This window comes from Acomys minous, assembly GCF_964271855.1.
Source record: "Acomys minous genome assembly, chromosome: 5".
Classification (NCBI taxonomy): Eukaryota; Metazoa; Chordata; class Mammalia; order Rodentia; family Muridae; genus Acomys; species Acomys minous.
The window spans coordinates 115682572-115701350 of NC_140494.1; the positions used below are offsets into that span (position 1 = coordinate 115682572).

The 18779-nt window shown below is 43.0% G+C and overlaps 2 protein-coding genes and 1 pseudogene across 12 annotated transcripts in view; 1 reads left to right on the forward strand and 2 right to left on the reverse strand.

Annotated features, from left to right (window-relative positions):
- The window catches only part of PEAK1 (pseudopodium enriched atypical kinase 1), a 222713-nt gene extending 209355 nt beyond the window's left edge, over window positions 1-13358 (reverse strand). For 5 of the 10 annotated variants that reach the window (XM_084782233.1, XM_084782232.1, XM_084782236.1 and 2 more), the window contains exon 1: window positions 12571-12767. The gene's annotated coding sequence lies outside the window, so the exon portion shown is untranslated. The other 5 variants (XM_084782239.1, XM_084782241.1, XM_084782234.1 and 2 more) reach the window with 3 other exon arrangements.
- Window positions 5980-6900, reverse strand: LOC311597836 (small ribosomal subunit protein uS2-like; annotated as a pseudogene). Its single transcript has one exon. The product of its transcript is annotated as a small ribosomal subunit protein uS2-like (transcript).
- HMG20A (high mobility group 20A) overlaps window positions 13290-18779 on the forward strand; it is an 89046-nt gene continuing 83556 nt past the window's right edge. Inside the window, exon 1 of the mRNA XM_084782300.1 lies at window positions 13290-13557. The gene's annotated coding sequence lies outside the window, so the exon portion shown is untranslated. The remainder of the gene's footprint in view (window positions 13558-18779) is intronic.

Below are 18779 nucleotides of genomic sequence, written 5' to 3' on the forward strand. Positions count from 1 at the left end.
AAATCTTATTGTGAAAAGGTGACAGGCTAGGTGTGGTGGCGCACACCTTTAATCCCAAGCCCTGCCCAAGGCAGAGGCAAGCGGATCGCTGTGAGTTCGAGGCCAGCCTGGTCTACAAAGGGACTCTAGGACAGCCAAGGCTACACAAAGAAACCTTGTCTCAAAACAAAAAACAAAGAAAAAGAAAAGAAAAGAAAAAGACAAAAGGAAAGGTGACAGAGATCCAAAAGTTACAGTCAAGTGCAGGGCTGGAGAGTTGGCCCAGAAATCAAGAGAGCATGCTGCTCTTCCAGAGAACTCAGGTTTGATTCCCAGAGCCTGCATGGCAATTCACAACTGTCTGTATCTCCTGTTCCAGAGAATCCGACATCCTCTTCTAGCCTCCTCCAGCACCAAGCACACATGAGGGTCACCAAGATAAATGCAAGCAAGATGCTCATACACATGAAAACATAAAACAAAAATCAAATGCAACAGAAACACTCCTAGCCAACAGAGCACTATGAGTCTTAACTGGAAGCCTCTGAACATGGGTACAGTTATCAAACCAAAGACCTTATAACAGAAATGAGAAATGAGGGAAGGCCCTAAAAAGCTGAAGTCAAAACAGCCAGCTTTAGGCTGACTGATAATTACTAGTGTGTACATGAAACCTTGGTATATTTCTGAACTGAGAAATGTTTACGCCAACATTTAAATGGAGCTTGAGTTCATCCTTTCTTTGTCTCTTTCCTCCCCAACCCCCTTCTTAAGATAGAGCCTCACTGTGTAGCCCTGGCTGACCTAGAACTCACTATGTAAACCAGAATGGCCTCAAACTCACAGTTGCCCACCTGTTTCTGTCTCCTGAGAACTGTTTCCTCTGTGCCTTTCTCTACCAAGCTCTAGCAGTACTTAACGTCTATATGATTATCTGCTATTTCCCTCCTACTGCTCTTCTCTTTGTAAATCTATAGTCTATCTTATCCTAGGTTGTAAACTACAGAGGGAGGGGGAGCAATGTTCACCCAGGCACACCTAAGTATCTTGAAGATATTAAGCACTGAATAAATATTTACTAATGATGGATATGGCACTCATCCTATAACTATATGCAGACAAATGGCCCCTCCTCACCTCTCCGACTGGAACAATCCATTGGTAAGTCTTTGAGTCTCTTCTCTTCTTTAGCTACACGTATCTCAGGTGAGCTAATGTCTACACTGAGAATTCAAAGTATGCCTGGCCTGGAACAGTCTACTGAGAACTCTAGCTTGGTAAATTAAATTCAACTGCTTAACTTCCCTCTCTGATGGGATGTCTACTAAGCGTTCCAAGCACTTACCAGTGTGTGGCAATGCATGCCTTTTATCCCAGGACTCAGAAGGCAGACACAGGCAGATCTTTAGGAGTAGGAAGCCAGCCTGGTCTACACAGGAGTTCCAGGCAGCCAAGGGTACATGATAAGACCTTGTTTGAAAACAACAAAGACAACGACGACGACGACAACAACAACAACCAACAAAACCCTTAATAATCTGCAACAGAATTTCTGGGCTCTCCATGGAAAGCTCCTTTGTTCTGCTCTGCACCATATTCAATTCTATCCTTCTAGGTGCCTAAGAAAAAAAATCTTGAGTTATTCCTGGCCCCCCTCCCCCTTTTCACACTCTTTATCCAAAATCATCAGCAAACCTTTTGCACCCCACACACCAGGTTAGAAGAGAATCACTATGAACACATGCAGGTTTTTATATACAGGAATAAAAACAGACACATGAGATATTATGTGTATTTCCTACCTCTGCCTAGAAGCATTACAGGCACAGCAATGAGTGTAGGTACCATTCTGATCTCAACTTCAAAATACCATTCTCCAATAAAGAGAACTAGGGCTCACTGAACAGCTAACTGACTCTAGGGCTAGAGAAGAATAAACAAGATGAGAATGGGTATCATACACTCACACATGATAGGGACATCAACGAATACAGAGGTCAAGCTAAAAGAGCTCCCAATGGCCAAGCCGGAGTAATTTGGAATAATGCTGTCATTACATCGTAACTGTAAGGATAAAATACTCATGAGCTTAAGCTAATATGCACGATTGGAGACAGATGGACAAACCTCCTTACAAAATCCAAGTTAATAAATGTTCAAACAATGATAGGCTGGCGAGATCTCTGGCTGTTCCTCCAGAGGGCCCAGGTTTAATTCCTAGCACCCACATAACTGTCTGTACTCCAATCCCAGGGATCCAATACCCTCTTCTGGCCTCTGCAGACACCAAGCAAGTTCATGATGCACAGACATATACATACAGACAAAATACCTACACACATAAAATAAACAAAAGTATTTAATAATAAATGAATTTGGAAAAAATCAGAGAAACACAAAAGTATCTTCAAAACACAACAGTAACTATTACAAGCAAGATCTACTGATGGATGAATCTTAGAATTCATGGGCAGAAATGAGATAGTGGCAAGTTTCCAGTCTAATGGTGAAGCCTAAACATGATGGCACACACCGTGAATCCCAACGACTGGGAGGCAGAAGCAGAGCTCTGTGAGTTTGAGGCTAGCCTACAAAGTGAGTGCCAGGCCTCCCAGGGAGCTAGTGAGTTTCTGTCATAAACTAATTGATTAATTACCTAAATATGTTAGAGGGTATCAAATTCAGGGCCAGCTGCCTCATCAGGTAAAAGCACTTGACTTCAGCTGAATGCCAGGATCCGGCCTGGTGGGAGGAGAGAAGCAACTCTCAAAAGTTGACCTCTAGGGCTGGAGAGAGAGCTCAGTGGTTTAGAGCACTCGCAGAGAACCCATGTTCAATTCCCAGTGGCCACACGGTGGCTCACAACAACTCCAGTTCCCGGTGCCTTCTTCTAGCCAGACATGTACATGGTACATAATACATGTATGTAGGAAAAACACACATATAAAATAAATCTAAAAAAAGAAAAATAAAACGTTTTCCTCTGACTTCCACATGCATGCTGTGGCATATGTCATTGCATACACACACAAAATCAATTAAAATGTAATAAAATATAAAAAGAAAAAACACAAAGCAATCCTAAATTATAAAAAATCTTTTCAAATGCCTGACAAGTGCTTTCTGTGTGTATGTGTGTATGCAGGTGCGCCAGGTTGTCTTCCTCCAGTGCTTCTCCACTTACTTTTTTTAAATGATAATAAACTATGATTTCATACAGAAGACAGTAAAAGCAGAGGCTATGAAAGGAGTAACTGAAGAGTTAAACACTGAAACTAAATCCACTGCTATGTAAAATACATTATCAAGACAAGACAAGCAATACTCTAAGGGAAAAAACATTAATAAGACATAGCTTCTGAGAAAGAACTTTTATCCAAAGTAGACAAGAAAAACTTAGAAAATAGAAAAGGAGTAATCCAATTGAAAAACCAGGAAAAATAATCTGCTCAGACAACTCTTCAAAGGTGACATCTTGTTTTTTTCAAAGTCTCTCACTGAACCTGGAGTTCATCAGCTGAGGTAACTGACTGTCTCACCAATGAGCTCCAGGAATCTGTCTGCCTTTGCCCCACCCCCGCCCCTGGCCCCACTCTCTCTCTCTCTGCTGAGGTTACAGAGCTGCATGCACACCTCATATGCCTGCCTTTTATTTTTATGTGCGTTCTAGAGATTCAAACTCAGGTCCTCACACTTACACAAGCATTTTTACCAACTGTGCCACCTCCTTAGGCCCCTGACCTGTATTCTTTAATAGTACCGAGGTCACAAAAGACCAAGAAGCTGCCACACAACCAAAGACATAGAGAACTGACAGCAACACAAGAGAGGAATGTTGTAAACAGAATGCAAAAAAGAAAACGAAGTTGAGGCGCCACACCAACGTCAACAGCTTGATAAGCTACTCCAATGCTTAGGGTGTTAACTTTACAGGAAATGTGGTGATAACTACTCATTAGTGGTTCATAATGGGAACAGTTTTGTGCACAGTCTAGAGATATTTCTGACTGAGACAAGTTGAAAAGATGATACTAACATCTATTGGAAAGAAATCAGAGATGTGCCAGGCGGTGGTGTCTGTCGTACAACTTTAATCCCAGCACTCGGGAGGCAGAGGTAGGCAGACCTCTGACAAGGCCAGACTGGTCTACAGAGCATGCAGGAGAGCCAGCTCTACACGGAGAAACCCTGTCTCAAAAAAAAAAAAAAAAAAGAAAAAGAAAAGAAAAGAAAGAAAAGAAAAGAAAGAAAGAAAGAAATCTGAGATGCTACTTAACTCCTAAATATACAAGGCAACACACACAACAAAGAATTATCCAGTTCAAAATATCAGTAGTGCTAAGGTTGGCAAATACTGATATAAAGGAACTCTGGGATTTGTGCAACTCCTCCAGGGTTCTAAAATTTTCTAAAAATAAAAAGTTAAGAAAAAAGTCCAGTTCTAATCACTTTTCATTAATTCCCTGGCTGGTACAAGACACTACAATCTCTTAATTAGATTCTTTTTTTAGCAGTGCTAGAGCCCAAACCCAGGGCCCTGAATATGCTAGGCAAACATGATACTATTGAGCTATACACCAAGTCCCAGCTTAACTAAAATTTGTGTTTGTTTTTGAGGCAGGGTCTCACTATGTAGCCCTGACTGGCCTGGAACTAACCAGGCTGGAGTGGAGCTCACAGAAATCCCCCTGCCTCTATCTTACAAGTGTACTGGGATTAAATGTGTGTACCACCACACCAAGTTCATTAAGTACAATTTTTAAGAAACCCCCTAGGTGGTCTTGCTTCTAGTCTCTCTTCCTTAGATGACTATCACTGTAGTAGTCAAACCAAACCCCCCGAGGTAAAACCTACTCTCAAGCAGGTGAGTTGGCTCAGTTGGGGAAAGGGTGTTTGTCACCAAGACTGACAAGCCAAGTTCGGTCCCTAAGACCCACACGGCAGGAGAGAACCAACTCTCATATGTATACCATGTATCACACACAATACAAACACAATTAATTAATTAGATGATTAATTAAATATTTAAATGTGCTTTCAAACCAGGCATGATAGTGCATGCCTTTAGTTCCAGCAGCCAGGGGGTTGAGGAAGGAGAATCCCTATGAGCTCAAAGACAGCTGACACCACCTATCAATACCTTTTCTCAAGAAAAAAAAGTAAAAGCCGGCTCTCTCTGGCATCCCTGTATCCCTCTTTCTTGCTTTATTTCTCTCCAGCACAACTTCTAATAAAACAGCTTCTGTCTAGTTCACTATTATGCCCTTCGTATCTAGGGCAGTACCTGGGACACACTTAACGCTCCTCACATGTGTTACAATGATATACCTCAGAAATTCCAAATTAAATACCTCAATGTTTTTCTTCTACTTTCTATGCACTGTTACATTGTCAATATTACCCCTTTACTTCAGGAGAATATGGTTTGGGGATAACCAGGGGGCTTTGAATACCAGTACCACTGCTTGACAGTTTGCGTTGGATGAGTTATTAAACCTTTTTAATCCTCACTTTCTTCATCTAAGGGATGGACAAAGGCAAGCATATAAGGATCATAAGACACAGTGGAGTTAGACTTAGGATTATAGTACTAAAGTGTACAGCAAGCCAGGTGCAGTGGTGCAAGCCTTTAATCCCAGCACTCAGAGAAGCAGAGGAAGGCGGACAGCTGTGAGTTCAAGGCCAGGCTGGTCTATTAAGCGAGTCCAGGCTACACAGAGAAACCCTGTTTCAAACACACAAACAAAAGTTTACAGCAGATAGCTGGCACTCTTAACACCTCATCACTAGCTCTTCAGCTTTACGCTTACTCCATGCTTTCTGAGGTGGGGTTTATAGTGGTACCTATACCCTTTCGTGCCCTTCAGTTTTCTCCAATCGGACACTCCCTCCAGGTTATCTGCTTATGATCCGTCATGGACTCCAAGATTCTTTTTTTCTTTTTTTTTTTTTCCAACTTTTAGAGACTTTATTTTCCTTCCATTTCTCCCTTTGCTCAGGTGTCTGCAGAGCAGCTCAGGACCATTCAGTGGTGGCTCCAACCCACTCAGTGGCCTGCGCAGTGGGAGCTGCAGTCCTCAGTAGGGAACTGCCAGATGGGCACGGAGGGCACCTGCACACCCTCAGACCAGTCTGCTACATCTGGCTGAGCAGTGGTGAACTCAGGAGCTGGCGCTAATCCATTCACCCTGGAATTCCTCCTTGGTCACGGCCTTCTCAGCAGCAGCCTGCTCCTCCTTCTCAATCTCCTCTGGGTCTCTGTAGAAGTAAAGATCAGGCATCACCTCCCACGGGTGCTCACGGGAGACAGTGCCACACATGCGGAGTACTTCCCGGGCCAGCATCCACCACATCAGACCCACTGAGTGAGCTCCCTTGTTGTTGCATGTGATGGCAATGTCAACACAGCACAGAGGAGAATCCGTGTTGCACAGAGCGATGGTGGGCAGGTTGACATAAGAGGCCTCTGTGAGGGGCTGGTGGTCAGCCCTAGGGTCAGTCACCACTAGAAGCTGTGGCTCCCTGAAGGCTGCTTGGATCTGGTTGGTGAAGGTCCCAGGTGTGAAGTGGCCAGCAACAGGAGTGGCTCCAGTGGCAGCAGCGAACTTTAGCACGGCTCGCTGGCCAGTGTTCCTGGAGGAGATGACGCTGACGTCAGCAGGGTTCTCAATGGCAACAATAGCACGAGCTGCAAGCAGCAGCTTCTCCCAGGTCCTCTTCAGATTTATGATGTAGATACCATCACTCTTCCTTTTGTAGATGGACTGCTCCGTCTGAAAGTCAAGGTTGGTGCCACCTAAGTGGGTTCCCGTGGCAAGGAATTTGAGGACATCCTCCTCCTTCATCTGCAGGACATCAAGGGCTCTGGACATTGTGTAAGTTTCCCTTTTAAGTTACGACGGGAATCAGGAAGAACACCGTATGGACCCGTCCCTGGGCAGCGTGGAAAGGCAACTCCACGATTCTTCGTAATTCTGGGTATCCGTAATTCCCTAACTACCCTCCGTTATCTCTACCAAACAGCTATCTATAAAGCAGCTGGCAATGACCAGGGCTCTGAAACTTACCAGGAAGGTCTGAACTCTCACTATACATCTTACAAACAAGGAGTATCATGGTAAGAAAAGGGTCCCGTGAATACTGAATAGATTTTCCAAATATAATTAATCTCAATACAACTGAGAAAAATCAAACAGCATGTCAATAAACTTAAACCCAGCTTCAAACAGCTTCTCACTGTTCTTCCGTTTCCTGGACATTTCCTGCCTCTCTGCTCTCCAGCATCTCCTGTAAGTCACTCCAAACTCACATACTCTGTTCAAGCGCTGGTCTACCAACTCCCTTTCATTCTTCGTGGCTAATTGAAATCACATTAAGACATGCTATCAAGTCTTTCCCTTCCCTCTCCCTATCAGGTTCAAACTTACTTACTCTGCCACCCATCAATCTTTACCTCTTCTTCTACTCAGTGAAAAGTAATATTTCCCGTTTGTGATGGCTACTCTTAGTTGTCAACTTGACTACATCTGGAATCAACTAAAACCCAAACAGGCTGAGCAAGCCATGAGGAGCAAGCCAGTAAGCATCACCCCTCCACGGCCTCTGCATCAGCTCCTGCCTCCAGGTTCTGCCATATTTGAGTTCCTGCCCCAACTTCCTTCACTGATAAACAGTGATATGGAAGTGTAAGCCAAATAAACCTTTTCCTTCCCAAGCTGCTTTTGGTCTTTGTGTTTATCACATCTTAACTAAAAGACCCAAGGCCACAATCTCTACCTGTGCCCAGGATGTTCATGTTCACATCTGTGCTTCCTTCCTCTCTCCCCTCATTCCTTCCTCCCCTTTCTTCCTTTATCCTCTCCTCTCCTCCCTTCCACTCTTGTCACTCTTCATTGATTCCTTCCAGCTCCACATAAGCATGCCTAAGACACCCTCAATTTCTAAAAATCATTTTAAGGCAAACTGCTTTAAATCTTCAGTATGTAGCTTCCTTACCATTTCTTTCCTAGTCCTTGGTTAAAAACACAGTACTTGCATGAGAATGGGGATAAACACTATGTAGCAATCCAAGCCAGGCGGAGGTAGGAAGATTCAGCAGTTCAAGGTCAGCTTTGGCAACATAGTTAACGTTTAAAAGCCAGCCTGGGCTCCCTGAGATCCTAGTAAAGAAAAGCCAAAAAGAAAAACATTGTATCCTTCTCAATCCAGTAAACTCTTAGCTGGCCTGAACTCTTCAACCTCCCCAGTGTATTACAATTTAGCTAAGTGCTCTAAACTACTTTCAGACAACATAATCTCCAAGTCTCAGAGACTTCATTCAAACCTTATCTTACTTGCCCTTTTTTTGACCACTCCTAGTCCTTGAGATATTCTCCTGCCTCAGCTTCCTGATGAACGCTCTCAGCCTCTCCAGATTTTTCTTTGTTTTGTTTTTGTTTTTTCATCCTTGGTCTACCTGGCATAGATGGTTGACTTTCCTCCTTAGCTATTGGCCTTATCTACTCAGAAGTTCCCAACACAAAAATGGGAATCATCCTTAATTTTCAGTCTTCATCTACTTATTTATTTACTCCTTCGCTTGCCCTTTTATTGTGGAGAGAAACAAGGTGTCATGGTGTCCATTTGGAGGTTAGAAGTTAATTTGTAGGAGTGGGTCCTCTCCTGCCATGTACATCTCAGGGATGAAAGTGGGTTGTCAGGGTTGGCAGCAAGTACCTTTACCCACTAAACCATCTCACAGACCCAGTCTTTTTCTATTTTATAACCTATTTGTCCAATGTACTGATAATACTTCCTAAATCTCTCTTACACCCACTCCTCCTCCTCTACACTCCATGTCAGTTCTCACCAGGAATAGTTTTTTCACTAGTCTTGCTTCTAATTGTGCCCCTCTAAAATGCAGCTTTCATTTTTCTGTCAAAATGATGGGTCTAAGCCAGCTCTGACTGTGTTGTAGGATGGGGGTGGGGGCTATTTTGGTTTTGTTTGCTTATTTATGAGTACAGATGTTTTGCCTGCAATGCTCTCTAACACCAGAAGAGGGTGTTAGATCCCCTAAAACTAGAGCCACAGATGCTTGTGAGCCACCCTGTAGGTGCCTAGAATCGAACCCAGGTCCTTTAAAGACTCCTCTCTTCCAGCTTTGTTTTTGTTTTTCAACTACAACTTCACAGCCTTCAAGGTGAAGGCTTAAAATTCCTAAGCTTGGTTTACCATCGGTGGTTTTTATTCCACTTACCTCTGTTCTAAAGCTGTGCTGTGGATGTTATAGAAAGGGAGTGTGTATGTGACTATAGCTAGCCTTAATTGAAAAGTGCTAAAGTGTAAAAATACCACCAGATTCTGAAGACTTTGTATGAAAAAGAAAATGTTAAATATGTTAGTATACTGCTTTATGTTTATCTCCATTTTTACTTTTTAAAACACAGCTACTTGAAATTTCAAAACATATATATAGCTGGGCATGGTGGTGCATGCCTTTAATCCCAGCAGAGGCAGGTGGATCACTGTGAGTTCGAGGCCAGCCAGGTCTACAAAGTGAGTCCAGGACAGCCAAAGCTACACAGAGAAACTCTGTCTCAAAAAACAAAAACAAAAACAATAAATTATATATATATATATATATATATATATATATATATATATATATACATACATACATACATACATACACGGCTTATGTTTACTTTCTTTTAACACAATAGCTCTAGGATGAATATGTTTCCTCTTTCTGAACTTAGTTGATTCATATATTGTTCAAGATTAACTTGAATAATTCACTACAATTCCAGAACATCCCCCACAACCAAGAATCCAAGTCTGAGTCAACAAGCCTTCCTCTGTACTTTCATTCACAGGCACCTGTGCACACACCTGCCGTGCATCACATCCTATTCTATAAAGTACAAGCTCCTGGCAAAAAGAGTGTTACTCTATATTCAGGCCCTACCACCATGCCCGACAGTTTAAGACAGTCAAATACTTGTCTTTTGTCAAACAGATGTAAATTTGGTCTGAAAGTTACTAGAATACTTGAATTCTCCAAGGAAAACCAGCCAGCAGGGAGGAAGCCTGTACCAGAAGTTCTAATAAGGAAAAGACTGGGGCCATAGGAATCACAGTAAAAGACAAACAAAAAGAAAAGTCACAGCCACACTTGCCTCTTACAGTGAAAACTGGGGATTTGCAAAAGTGATATGGAGCCTCAGACTCACACTTGCTGTGCCAGGGGCCACAGTATGGTTCCTAAACTGCTTTAACAACCCATCCAACAAAAGAGTATGATTTGGCAGGTCACAACACAAACAGCTAGAGCCCAGCACCTGTTCGCCTTAAACAGCACATCGTTATGGTTCAAAACAACAACAAATCTCTCTCCTGAAGCAAATGCTAATCTCATGATGCTTCACCATGGAGCAATTCGGAAGAGTTATTATATGAAATGTGCCAAAGCCTGAATTTATGGCTGATGCTTATTTGGCAAATATGGTTGGCACTGTTAGCTGTTAAAACGCATGTATGCAAATAAGCAAATAAAAGTTTTTAAGCTCTCATATTTAAATATTTACATTACCATAAATGTACAAAGATAAATGTTTATATGCACACACATATAATGCATTTCAGGAACACACTTTTTAATGTGACTGTCAGAAAACAGTTATGAAGTGGCATTATTTCTTTATGAGCCTCAGGACAGACTCTTAAAAATGAACTCTGACAGAATGTTAATGGGGGTACAAACACTACTGTAGAAGTTTCTCCGCACTATTACTAGACAAAAATGAATAGTCAGTACCCTACCCACTCAAACAAGCTTATCTTTCCCTCTCACCAAATCGCTTCTTACAACACTGGAAACCAGCCAAACATAAATGTCATTCCCTAAATAGAGGGGGAGAGACGAGGACCACAAATAAGAAAGCTTTGAAGAAAATAATCTGACATTTCCCGCACACAACATAGTCATGTTACTCTCTCCAAAATAGAGACATGATGAAATATTTGCTCTTCTTCCCCTCTGACTCCATGGGAAGGGGATGTTTGTTTTTTCACATAGTTTGTAAGTGGCCATTGCCAAAACTCACTCCCAGTGGTATGCACTCTGCTTCCATTGTTAACTGTTAATCTCTGTGATAAGGCTATTAACTCCTATCTCAGAAGCCAAGAAAATGTACCTCACCTGCAATTATAGTTTACTGGAAAAGTCACCAAAGAAGTACCAGGGCCTTTGGAAAGTAATTAGGGTAGTCAGTGAATTGAAAGATCCAAAATGCTCTGAGATTACAAAAGAAGCCATCCTGGAGTGAGTATCCAAGATTGCTCACGGAAAGTTTTACCCTTGTGGATAATTCAAGTTTGGGCATTTCCCCCCCACTTTGCAGATAGCAATATGTGTTCTCTTGACTGCACACTTCATTTACCAGGGTAGGTAGAGGGGACATACTGTGAACAACAACAAAAATTCAACAGATACGCAGCCAAACAGTAGACTCGAAGCAATTCCAATTCAGGTGAAAAAGCTGCTCATGTACATCATCCAATGACCTAAAAATAGTCCTTTATGTAAGTCACCAAGTATTTAATTGAAAGTGTAACCTTACCACATTCAACAGAGGCAAAGAAAACTGTTCTGGGTTTTCTATAGTAAGGTCAATAAAAATGAAGTCAGTTTTCCTCTAACTCATCTCTATCCTTTAACGCTAGCCTTCCTATAACTCCATTCCACAGCTCTGATTCCTAAATTTGGGTCCTTTAAAAAGCGGACTGCATAAACAAGATTTGGGGGAGCGGCGTTGGGGGAATTACTCTTTGATATCGCTCTCAGCAGTCGTTCATGTGCCCCAAGAATGAAATCAAGCTCTCCAACGGATGGTGCATAAGAGGGGGGGAGGCAACGAAAAAGGGACCCAGTTCAGATGGCAAATCCTCTTTGAAGGAGGAAAAGAAATTCCCAAGAACCCTAAGTCAAAGGGCATATGGAAAAGGGAAAGGGAAAAAAAAAAACCTGTCTAACCCAACCTCTCAAAATTCCAAACCCCTAATGCAACCTAGTAAGCCCGCGCGCGTTAGAGGCTCACCAGCCGGAGCGTGGAGTAGGCACAGAGCCACGGGTTCCGTCCTGAACGCTGCTGCAAGGCTGAGCGCCCGATCCTCCGGGGTCTGGGAGCGGGAGGACAGTACAGACTTGGCCGAAGCCCTTCCTGCCCCGGCCTCCCGCGTCCAGCTCCTCTAAGGCTTCACTTTCCCCGGGAGCCTCGCAGCCCAGCCCCGGGAAGTCCCCAGTCGCCAGGTTCCAACTTTCCCTCCTCTGGGGGGCGCCGCGCTACCGGGACCATCACAGCCAGGGTAGCGAGGCCTGGGCCGGCGGCGGGGGGCACGAGAGGGCTCGCGGCGCCCGCGGGGCGCGTGGGTGGCCGGGTCGCTGCAGCCTGCGCCGGGCAGGACGACCAGGCTGCAGAGCCCCTGCGGCGCCGCCCAGTCCAGACTCCCCTCGGTCCGTGTCCTCACCTCGCGGCGACCCTGGCCCCATAAGCCAGCGCGCGTGGGAAAAGGGACCCGAGGGTACGTGGGCAACCCTGCCCCCGTTACCTGAGGAGAGCACACGCCGCCGCGATGTTCACCATTGCCGCCCGTCCCGTCCCCTTTCTGGTGATCACGGCGGCCGCCACCGAGCAACTGACACAACTAACTAACTACTCGCGGCCGCGGAGTCCACAGCGCGCTCCCGGCCGCTCGCCGTCCGCCCAGCCCACCAGTCGGCTTGCTCCTCCCAACCCCGCACGCCGCCCTGCCGCGCGCACCCTTGCCCGCTTCACTTCTTGAGAGAGAGCGCGCCCGCGCGCACCGAACCTCCGCGGTCTCAGAGCTTTCCACTCAGCCCCCCCATGGGGAGGAGTTGACGAGAGGCCACGCCTCCCCGCCTGCCAATTTCCGGAGAACAAGACCTAGAGAAGGCCTGATTGGCTGGTGGGCGGAGCCAAACCTAGAGGGCGGGACGACTGAGATCTTGAGCCCACGTGACGGGGAATTTGGGTTCAATTAAATGCCAGTGGAAAGCAACAGCCCAAGTTTGGACCTCTTCGGGGACGAATCACCTATGTCAGCTAGTCATCAAGTACAAAATAACTGTTCTCAAAGAATCTAGTATATAATAAGTACCAATTTAAGTCCCACTATTTTTTTTAACAGCCTTAGCAATAAAAAAGAAAACTACATTTCCCAAGAACCTTCGCGAAAGTGAGTCTCACCTTGCGTAGTCACGTAGTCCTTCGCCGCATTGGGCAAAATAATCCCTTCATTTTTCTGAAAGTATCGGGTATAATATTTCACGTCCCTCCTCACCGGAACAATCCTCAGTATTACCACGACAAGAGAAGTTACCTATCTGGAGGTGACTGAGTGATTAGGGTAAAGAATAAGAAAAGACACCAAAAATAAAGTACTGCGGAGGAATTTCTGTCAAGCTGTGAGACGACGGTGAAGAGTGAAGGCGATTGCGAGGGGCTGAGGGAATTGTCCTCTGTACAGGGGACTTTCATTAGTCCCCAGGCCCCTGCCTGCCCCTATCGTCAGCAGGTTAGTAAGCAAGACGAGCATGGGGGTGGCCACAGCCGAGATGTCCTTCCCCCTTAAAGATCATCCCTCTTTTGCTGCTGCTGTTATTGGTTTGTCTTGGTTTAAGGCCCACTGAATGGGGGCGCCTCACTTCCGGTTGGGGGGAAGGGAGACATGCTGTCATAGGGGAGGGGGAAATATAACTCACTTCCTGTGGGGTAGGATGATGTTTGGGGGGTGTCCAAGCCACTTCCCGTGTTGATGAGAACCAGAAAAGGTGTCACGTTTGTGCCATTCTCAGAGATAGTTCCCACAGCCTTGGGGTTGTGTTTTTCAAGTCACAAGTTCGGTTATTCCCTCAAGTTGTGATAATCACCAGGCCACGATCAGAATTTATGTTATTTTGTCTCTGGGTATTTAGGAAATTTTCTGCCCAGTAAGATTTTATGAAAGCTTTCTCCAAAGAATTCAAAACGCCTTGTTAAAATTCTCTGCAAGACTACATACTTTGTTGTGTGACTCTTGAGTTGCCCGCCCTTGTACCCAAGCCAAGTTTGGTCTTAACTGAGTTTAGTAGTGTGGTCTCTGCCTAGACATGGAACAGGTACTCTTTACCCACTCTTTTAAGGTAGTTTATTAGAGGACAGAATGGTTCACATAAATTACAGGGCATTTTCATTTTTGCAAAGGGAGAGAGTACTTAAATTTAATGTTACCTTAATAGAGGTAATTAATGTTAAATACTTAGATCTGCTACTTTAGGAGTAAAGGATTTGCCCCATGCCTGAGAAGGACACCTTCCACTTTAATATTGTTTTCATGTGGTGTTTATGAAAGACATATTTTATTGTGCTTTCTCCTTTGTAATTGTGTTTGTTCGTTTGGAGTTTTTTGTTTGTTTGGTTGGTTGTTGGTTGGTTGGTTTTTGGAGACAGTTTCTCTGTGTAACCTTGGCTGTCCTGGGCTCCATTTGTAGACCAGACTGGCCTCGAACTCACAGCAATCCGCCTGCCTCTGTCTCCCAGGGTTCTGGGATTATAGGTGTGCGCCACCGCTCCCTCCTTTGTAATTTAATTGAGTTTGTCACTGATTTAAAAATGAGATCTATTTATAGATTTAACGCATGGCAAAAGATGATTAGTTCAGCTCACGTGTTGAATAAGGAGAAAATGTCTCACAGTGAACAAAAGATGAATAAGACAGCATTTTCGCTTTTCCTGTATTCTGCCTTTTTAGAAAACAAGCTGTATCTGAAGTCATAATAAGTTAACTATTTTTATTCCTTGGCTTCTCTTGTCAAGCAACAGAGTATATGCATGTATGTTTGTTGGCGGAATCAGTCTATTTGGACTTTATTTTGTGAAATCTCAACTGTATTGTTAGTTTGTTTGTTTTTGGAGACAGGGTTTCTCTGTGTAGTATTGACTGTCCTGGACTCACTTTATAGACCAAGCTGGCCTCAAACTCACAGTAATCCACCTGCCTCTGTCTCCCACATGCTGAGATTAAAGGTGGAAATCTCAACCTTTTTTTAAAACCTGGGATATCTATCAGGTGAACCTAGAATTACAGTCTTCCACTATTAAGGTACATGTATTTCTGATTTTGTAGTTTTAACTTAGAAATATTTCATTAGAAAATATTTTAAACTAAATATGAAAATAAAAATATTTTAACCTTAATGTGGACATTTTTAAAAAAATCATTAGCCAGGGGTTGGTGGTGCATGCCTTTAATCCCAGCACTTGGGAGGCAGAGGCAGGCAGATCGCTGTGAGTTCAAGGCCATCCTGGTCTACAAAGACAGTCCAGGACAGCCAAGGCTAACAGAGAGACTCTGTCTCGAAAAACCAAAAAAATAATAATAATAATAATAATAATTCTTGGTCCTTCTGGAAACAGAGGGCTGGCACACATATGAGCCCAGAAAAACTAGTTGCATGCATAGGACCTGCACAAGTCTGCACCAGATGGGGTCTTAGAGATGAAAGGAGAAGTGGGCGCACGCACCCATCCCCACTGCACAAGCAGTCTCTAGCTTATAGCCACTTGCAAATGAAAGATTAGTTTTCTCCAAGGGAATTTCACTGAGGAAACAAACCACTCTTAAGGTAGGCCCCATGACCAGCAGTAGATGGCCATCACAAAAAACAAAACAAAGCAAAAAACTCAAGGAATCTATGGAGGCTCAATGCATTTTTTTTCTTTTTTTTAATGGCTTGCAGTTTTGGGTTTTTATGAAATTCCTCTGTGCATATGAATGTGTGTCTGTGCATCTATATGAGGTTCATGTGCTTTTTCTTTGGCTCTTGTTTTTTTTGTTTGTTTTTGTTTTTGTTTTGTCCTATTCTGATATGTTATATTTTATTTCATTATTCCTTAGATGCCTATTTGTTTTCTATTAAAGATAGAAAGAAGGTGAATTCATATGGGAGGAGGCAGGGAGGGGAACGTAATCAAAATATCTAAAATATATATATAAGGAAAAGGAAAAGAATATTCCTAGACCAGGAGTATAGCTAGAGCACTTGCCTACTGTGTATATATGAGACTCTGGATTTGGGGTTTGATCACAAGCACTGACATGAAAAGCTGAAACAAACAAACAAACAAACAAAAATCAGCCAGGCCAGCCATGGTGGCATAAGCCTTTGATCCTAGCACTCAGGAGACAGAAGCAGATGGATCTCAGGCTAGCTTTGTTTACATAGTGAATTCCAGGCCAGCCAAAAGTACACAGTGAGACCCTATCTCAAAAATAAATAATAAATAAATCAGTCTGATGGGCTAGGAATGTAGCTGAATGGTAGAGCACTTGCCTCATATGAAAGGGCTTCCATTTCAGCCCCAGCCCCAACAACAGCAAATTCTGAGATGCTAAAATCAGTATTTAAAAGACAATGAAATTGCTGCAGTAGTTTTAAAAGACAAGGAAATAATATTGTCTAGGGTTATAGAGAGAAGGTTAGGAACGTGTACACCACACCAAGTGGATATTAATTGACTAGGATGAAAGTATTCACCGTCTTCTACATTAATGAAATATGGTAAATGAGTTACCCTGAAAATTTAACTATAGTTTTAGGAATTGAAATATGGAGGAATGGTAAAACTAAATGAGAAAGTGTGAAAATGGTGTCATAATATTGCTTGAGGTACAGTAGTAGTATTGCCTTTTGGGAACAGTCTTGGAAAGCAAAGGAGTTTAATAAATTGATCCTGAAGATATTCCGTGGAAGACACACAATGTAATAGAAATAAGACAAATTGCAGTGGAAAGACTTGTGCAGCTTAAAGAACTGTCTGTTGAGCAGAAAGCAATATAGAAAGTACATATCAGAAAGATGCTTTGTGATAAGTGACAATTATTCATTGGCCCATCCAAGAAGAATTATTAGATACAATGGTGACAAATAGAGAAGAGAAGCCTGTGTAGCCTGCTCCTCCTCCTCCTCCTCAAAAAGTGTTTCTGTGGAAAGGCTTATCTTCTTCCAGTGGATTTCCCCCTTAAAGCCCTTGTTGCTTTTTAAAATATGTCCCTAGGGTCAAAATTAGGAAAAGAAAAACCATTTGCAACCCTAGTGTTACCTCTTTAAGTTAATAAATTTTAGATTTTCATTTCACTACTTGCCATCTATGTTAGAGGAATTGTTGATGATTTTTAGAGGATTTGGGTTAAGTATCCATTTTCTTTTCCATAAAGCAGTCATTGCATACACTGCTCAGAACACTTTGCAACACTGAAACAGTAGGCCAAAATTCTGAAGTCCATCTCACTGAAATTCGATCAGCTGCAGAGATGCTACATAATGCAAACGTCTCTTTTCATCCTTTTGTTTGCCCTGTCCTGTGAAGCTGACACTAATGACATGCGGCTTTACTTGGTACATTGGTGGTGGTGGTTTTCGTTTCTACTTCGTAGTTAAGAGCTAAAGGGAAAGTCTAGCCGTTTAAATGATTTTACATGCATTTCTTTGCTGTCTTTTATTTCTGACCTTTCATATGTACTCAAATGAGAATTTATTTTACATGGTTTTTCATTATTTCAACAAAAACTGACACTGCTATGTGTCAGTCATGTTCTAGCTTTAAGTACAGGAAATACAGATACTCTTACTCCCTTGGAGCTCACTTCCTAGTTGATAGATTAAAGCTAAATTTTTGCTTGCTTGGTGTTCTTAAATGAGATATGTGTTCTAATCACTGTTCAAACTGGATTAAGACGCATTCCTAAATTTGGTATCTCCTGATCTTGATTTCTAAGCCATTCTAAAACTTGTTTTGAATGTTTCCTTTTATTGTTGCACGCATCACAGTTTTACTGTTTTAATTTGCTTTGTACTGTGTGTGAGTGAACGGGAGGGAATACTGGAAATCAGACAGGCCTAGATCCACAGCTAGTCTGTGTATGTTACTGGCTTCATCACCTTGCACAGTTAGCTTCCATGAGCTTCAGTTGGCGCCACTAAATGTATCTCCTTCCTGGAAGGGGTTTTGGTGTAGCCCTGGTCCCAGGAGCTTAATGAATGACAGTAACCCCTAGGCCTGCCTCAGCTATGCTGGCTGTCAGGATTCAGCCATTTATCTCTTTTAAGCCCATGTAGAGTACAGTGGTAGGTTCATTGACTTTCTGCCTTCTGTCTGCATGCATTTCTTGGGGGGGGGGGAATCACTAATCTCAATGGTTTTACAAATTATGCTTAATAGAATAGTTTCAAGAAAAAAATTAAGGAGTCACCAAAATAAATTGCTTTAGGAAGACATTCAACTCATTTTCCTAAATACTAAGGCTTCTCAGACTGTGACCATGTCTGTCATCAGCTATCTGTACATTTGAACCTGGACAACGTCCAGGCGGGGGCATTCTGTACTCTACCCCGCCATTCTCACTTTGCTCATGTTGTCCTCTCCTCCTGGCAGTCCCCACCTGTCAAAGCTCTGCCCTTGTGCCCTACGTCCCACCTTCAAGAGATATCTTCTGATGCCAGTCCTTGTCTCTACTCCCAAACCATATATGTTCTGTCTGTTGATCCTCCAGAGTATTCTGTGCCCTTATTGTTGCACTTAATACCCAGTGTTCCTGCTGTTTGCTTTTGTTGTTGTTATGATATAGAGGAAATGTCCTCCTAGGGAACGCTGTACAGACTATATCCTGTTCATCTCCAGGTTTGCTGTCATACCTGGAACAATGTCACTCATAGGCATTGATTTAATATTTATAGAGTTTAATTGACACTAAGATTG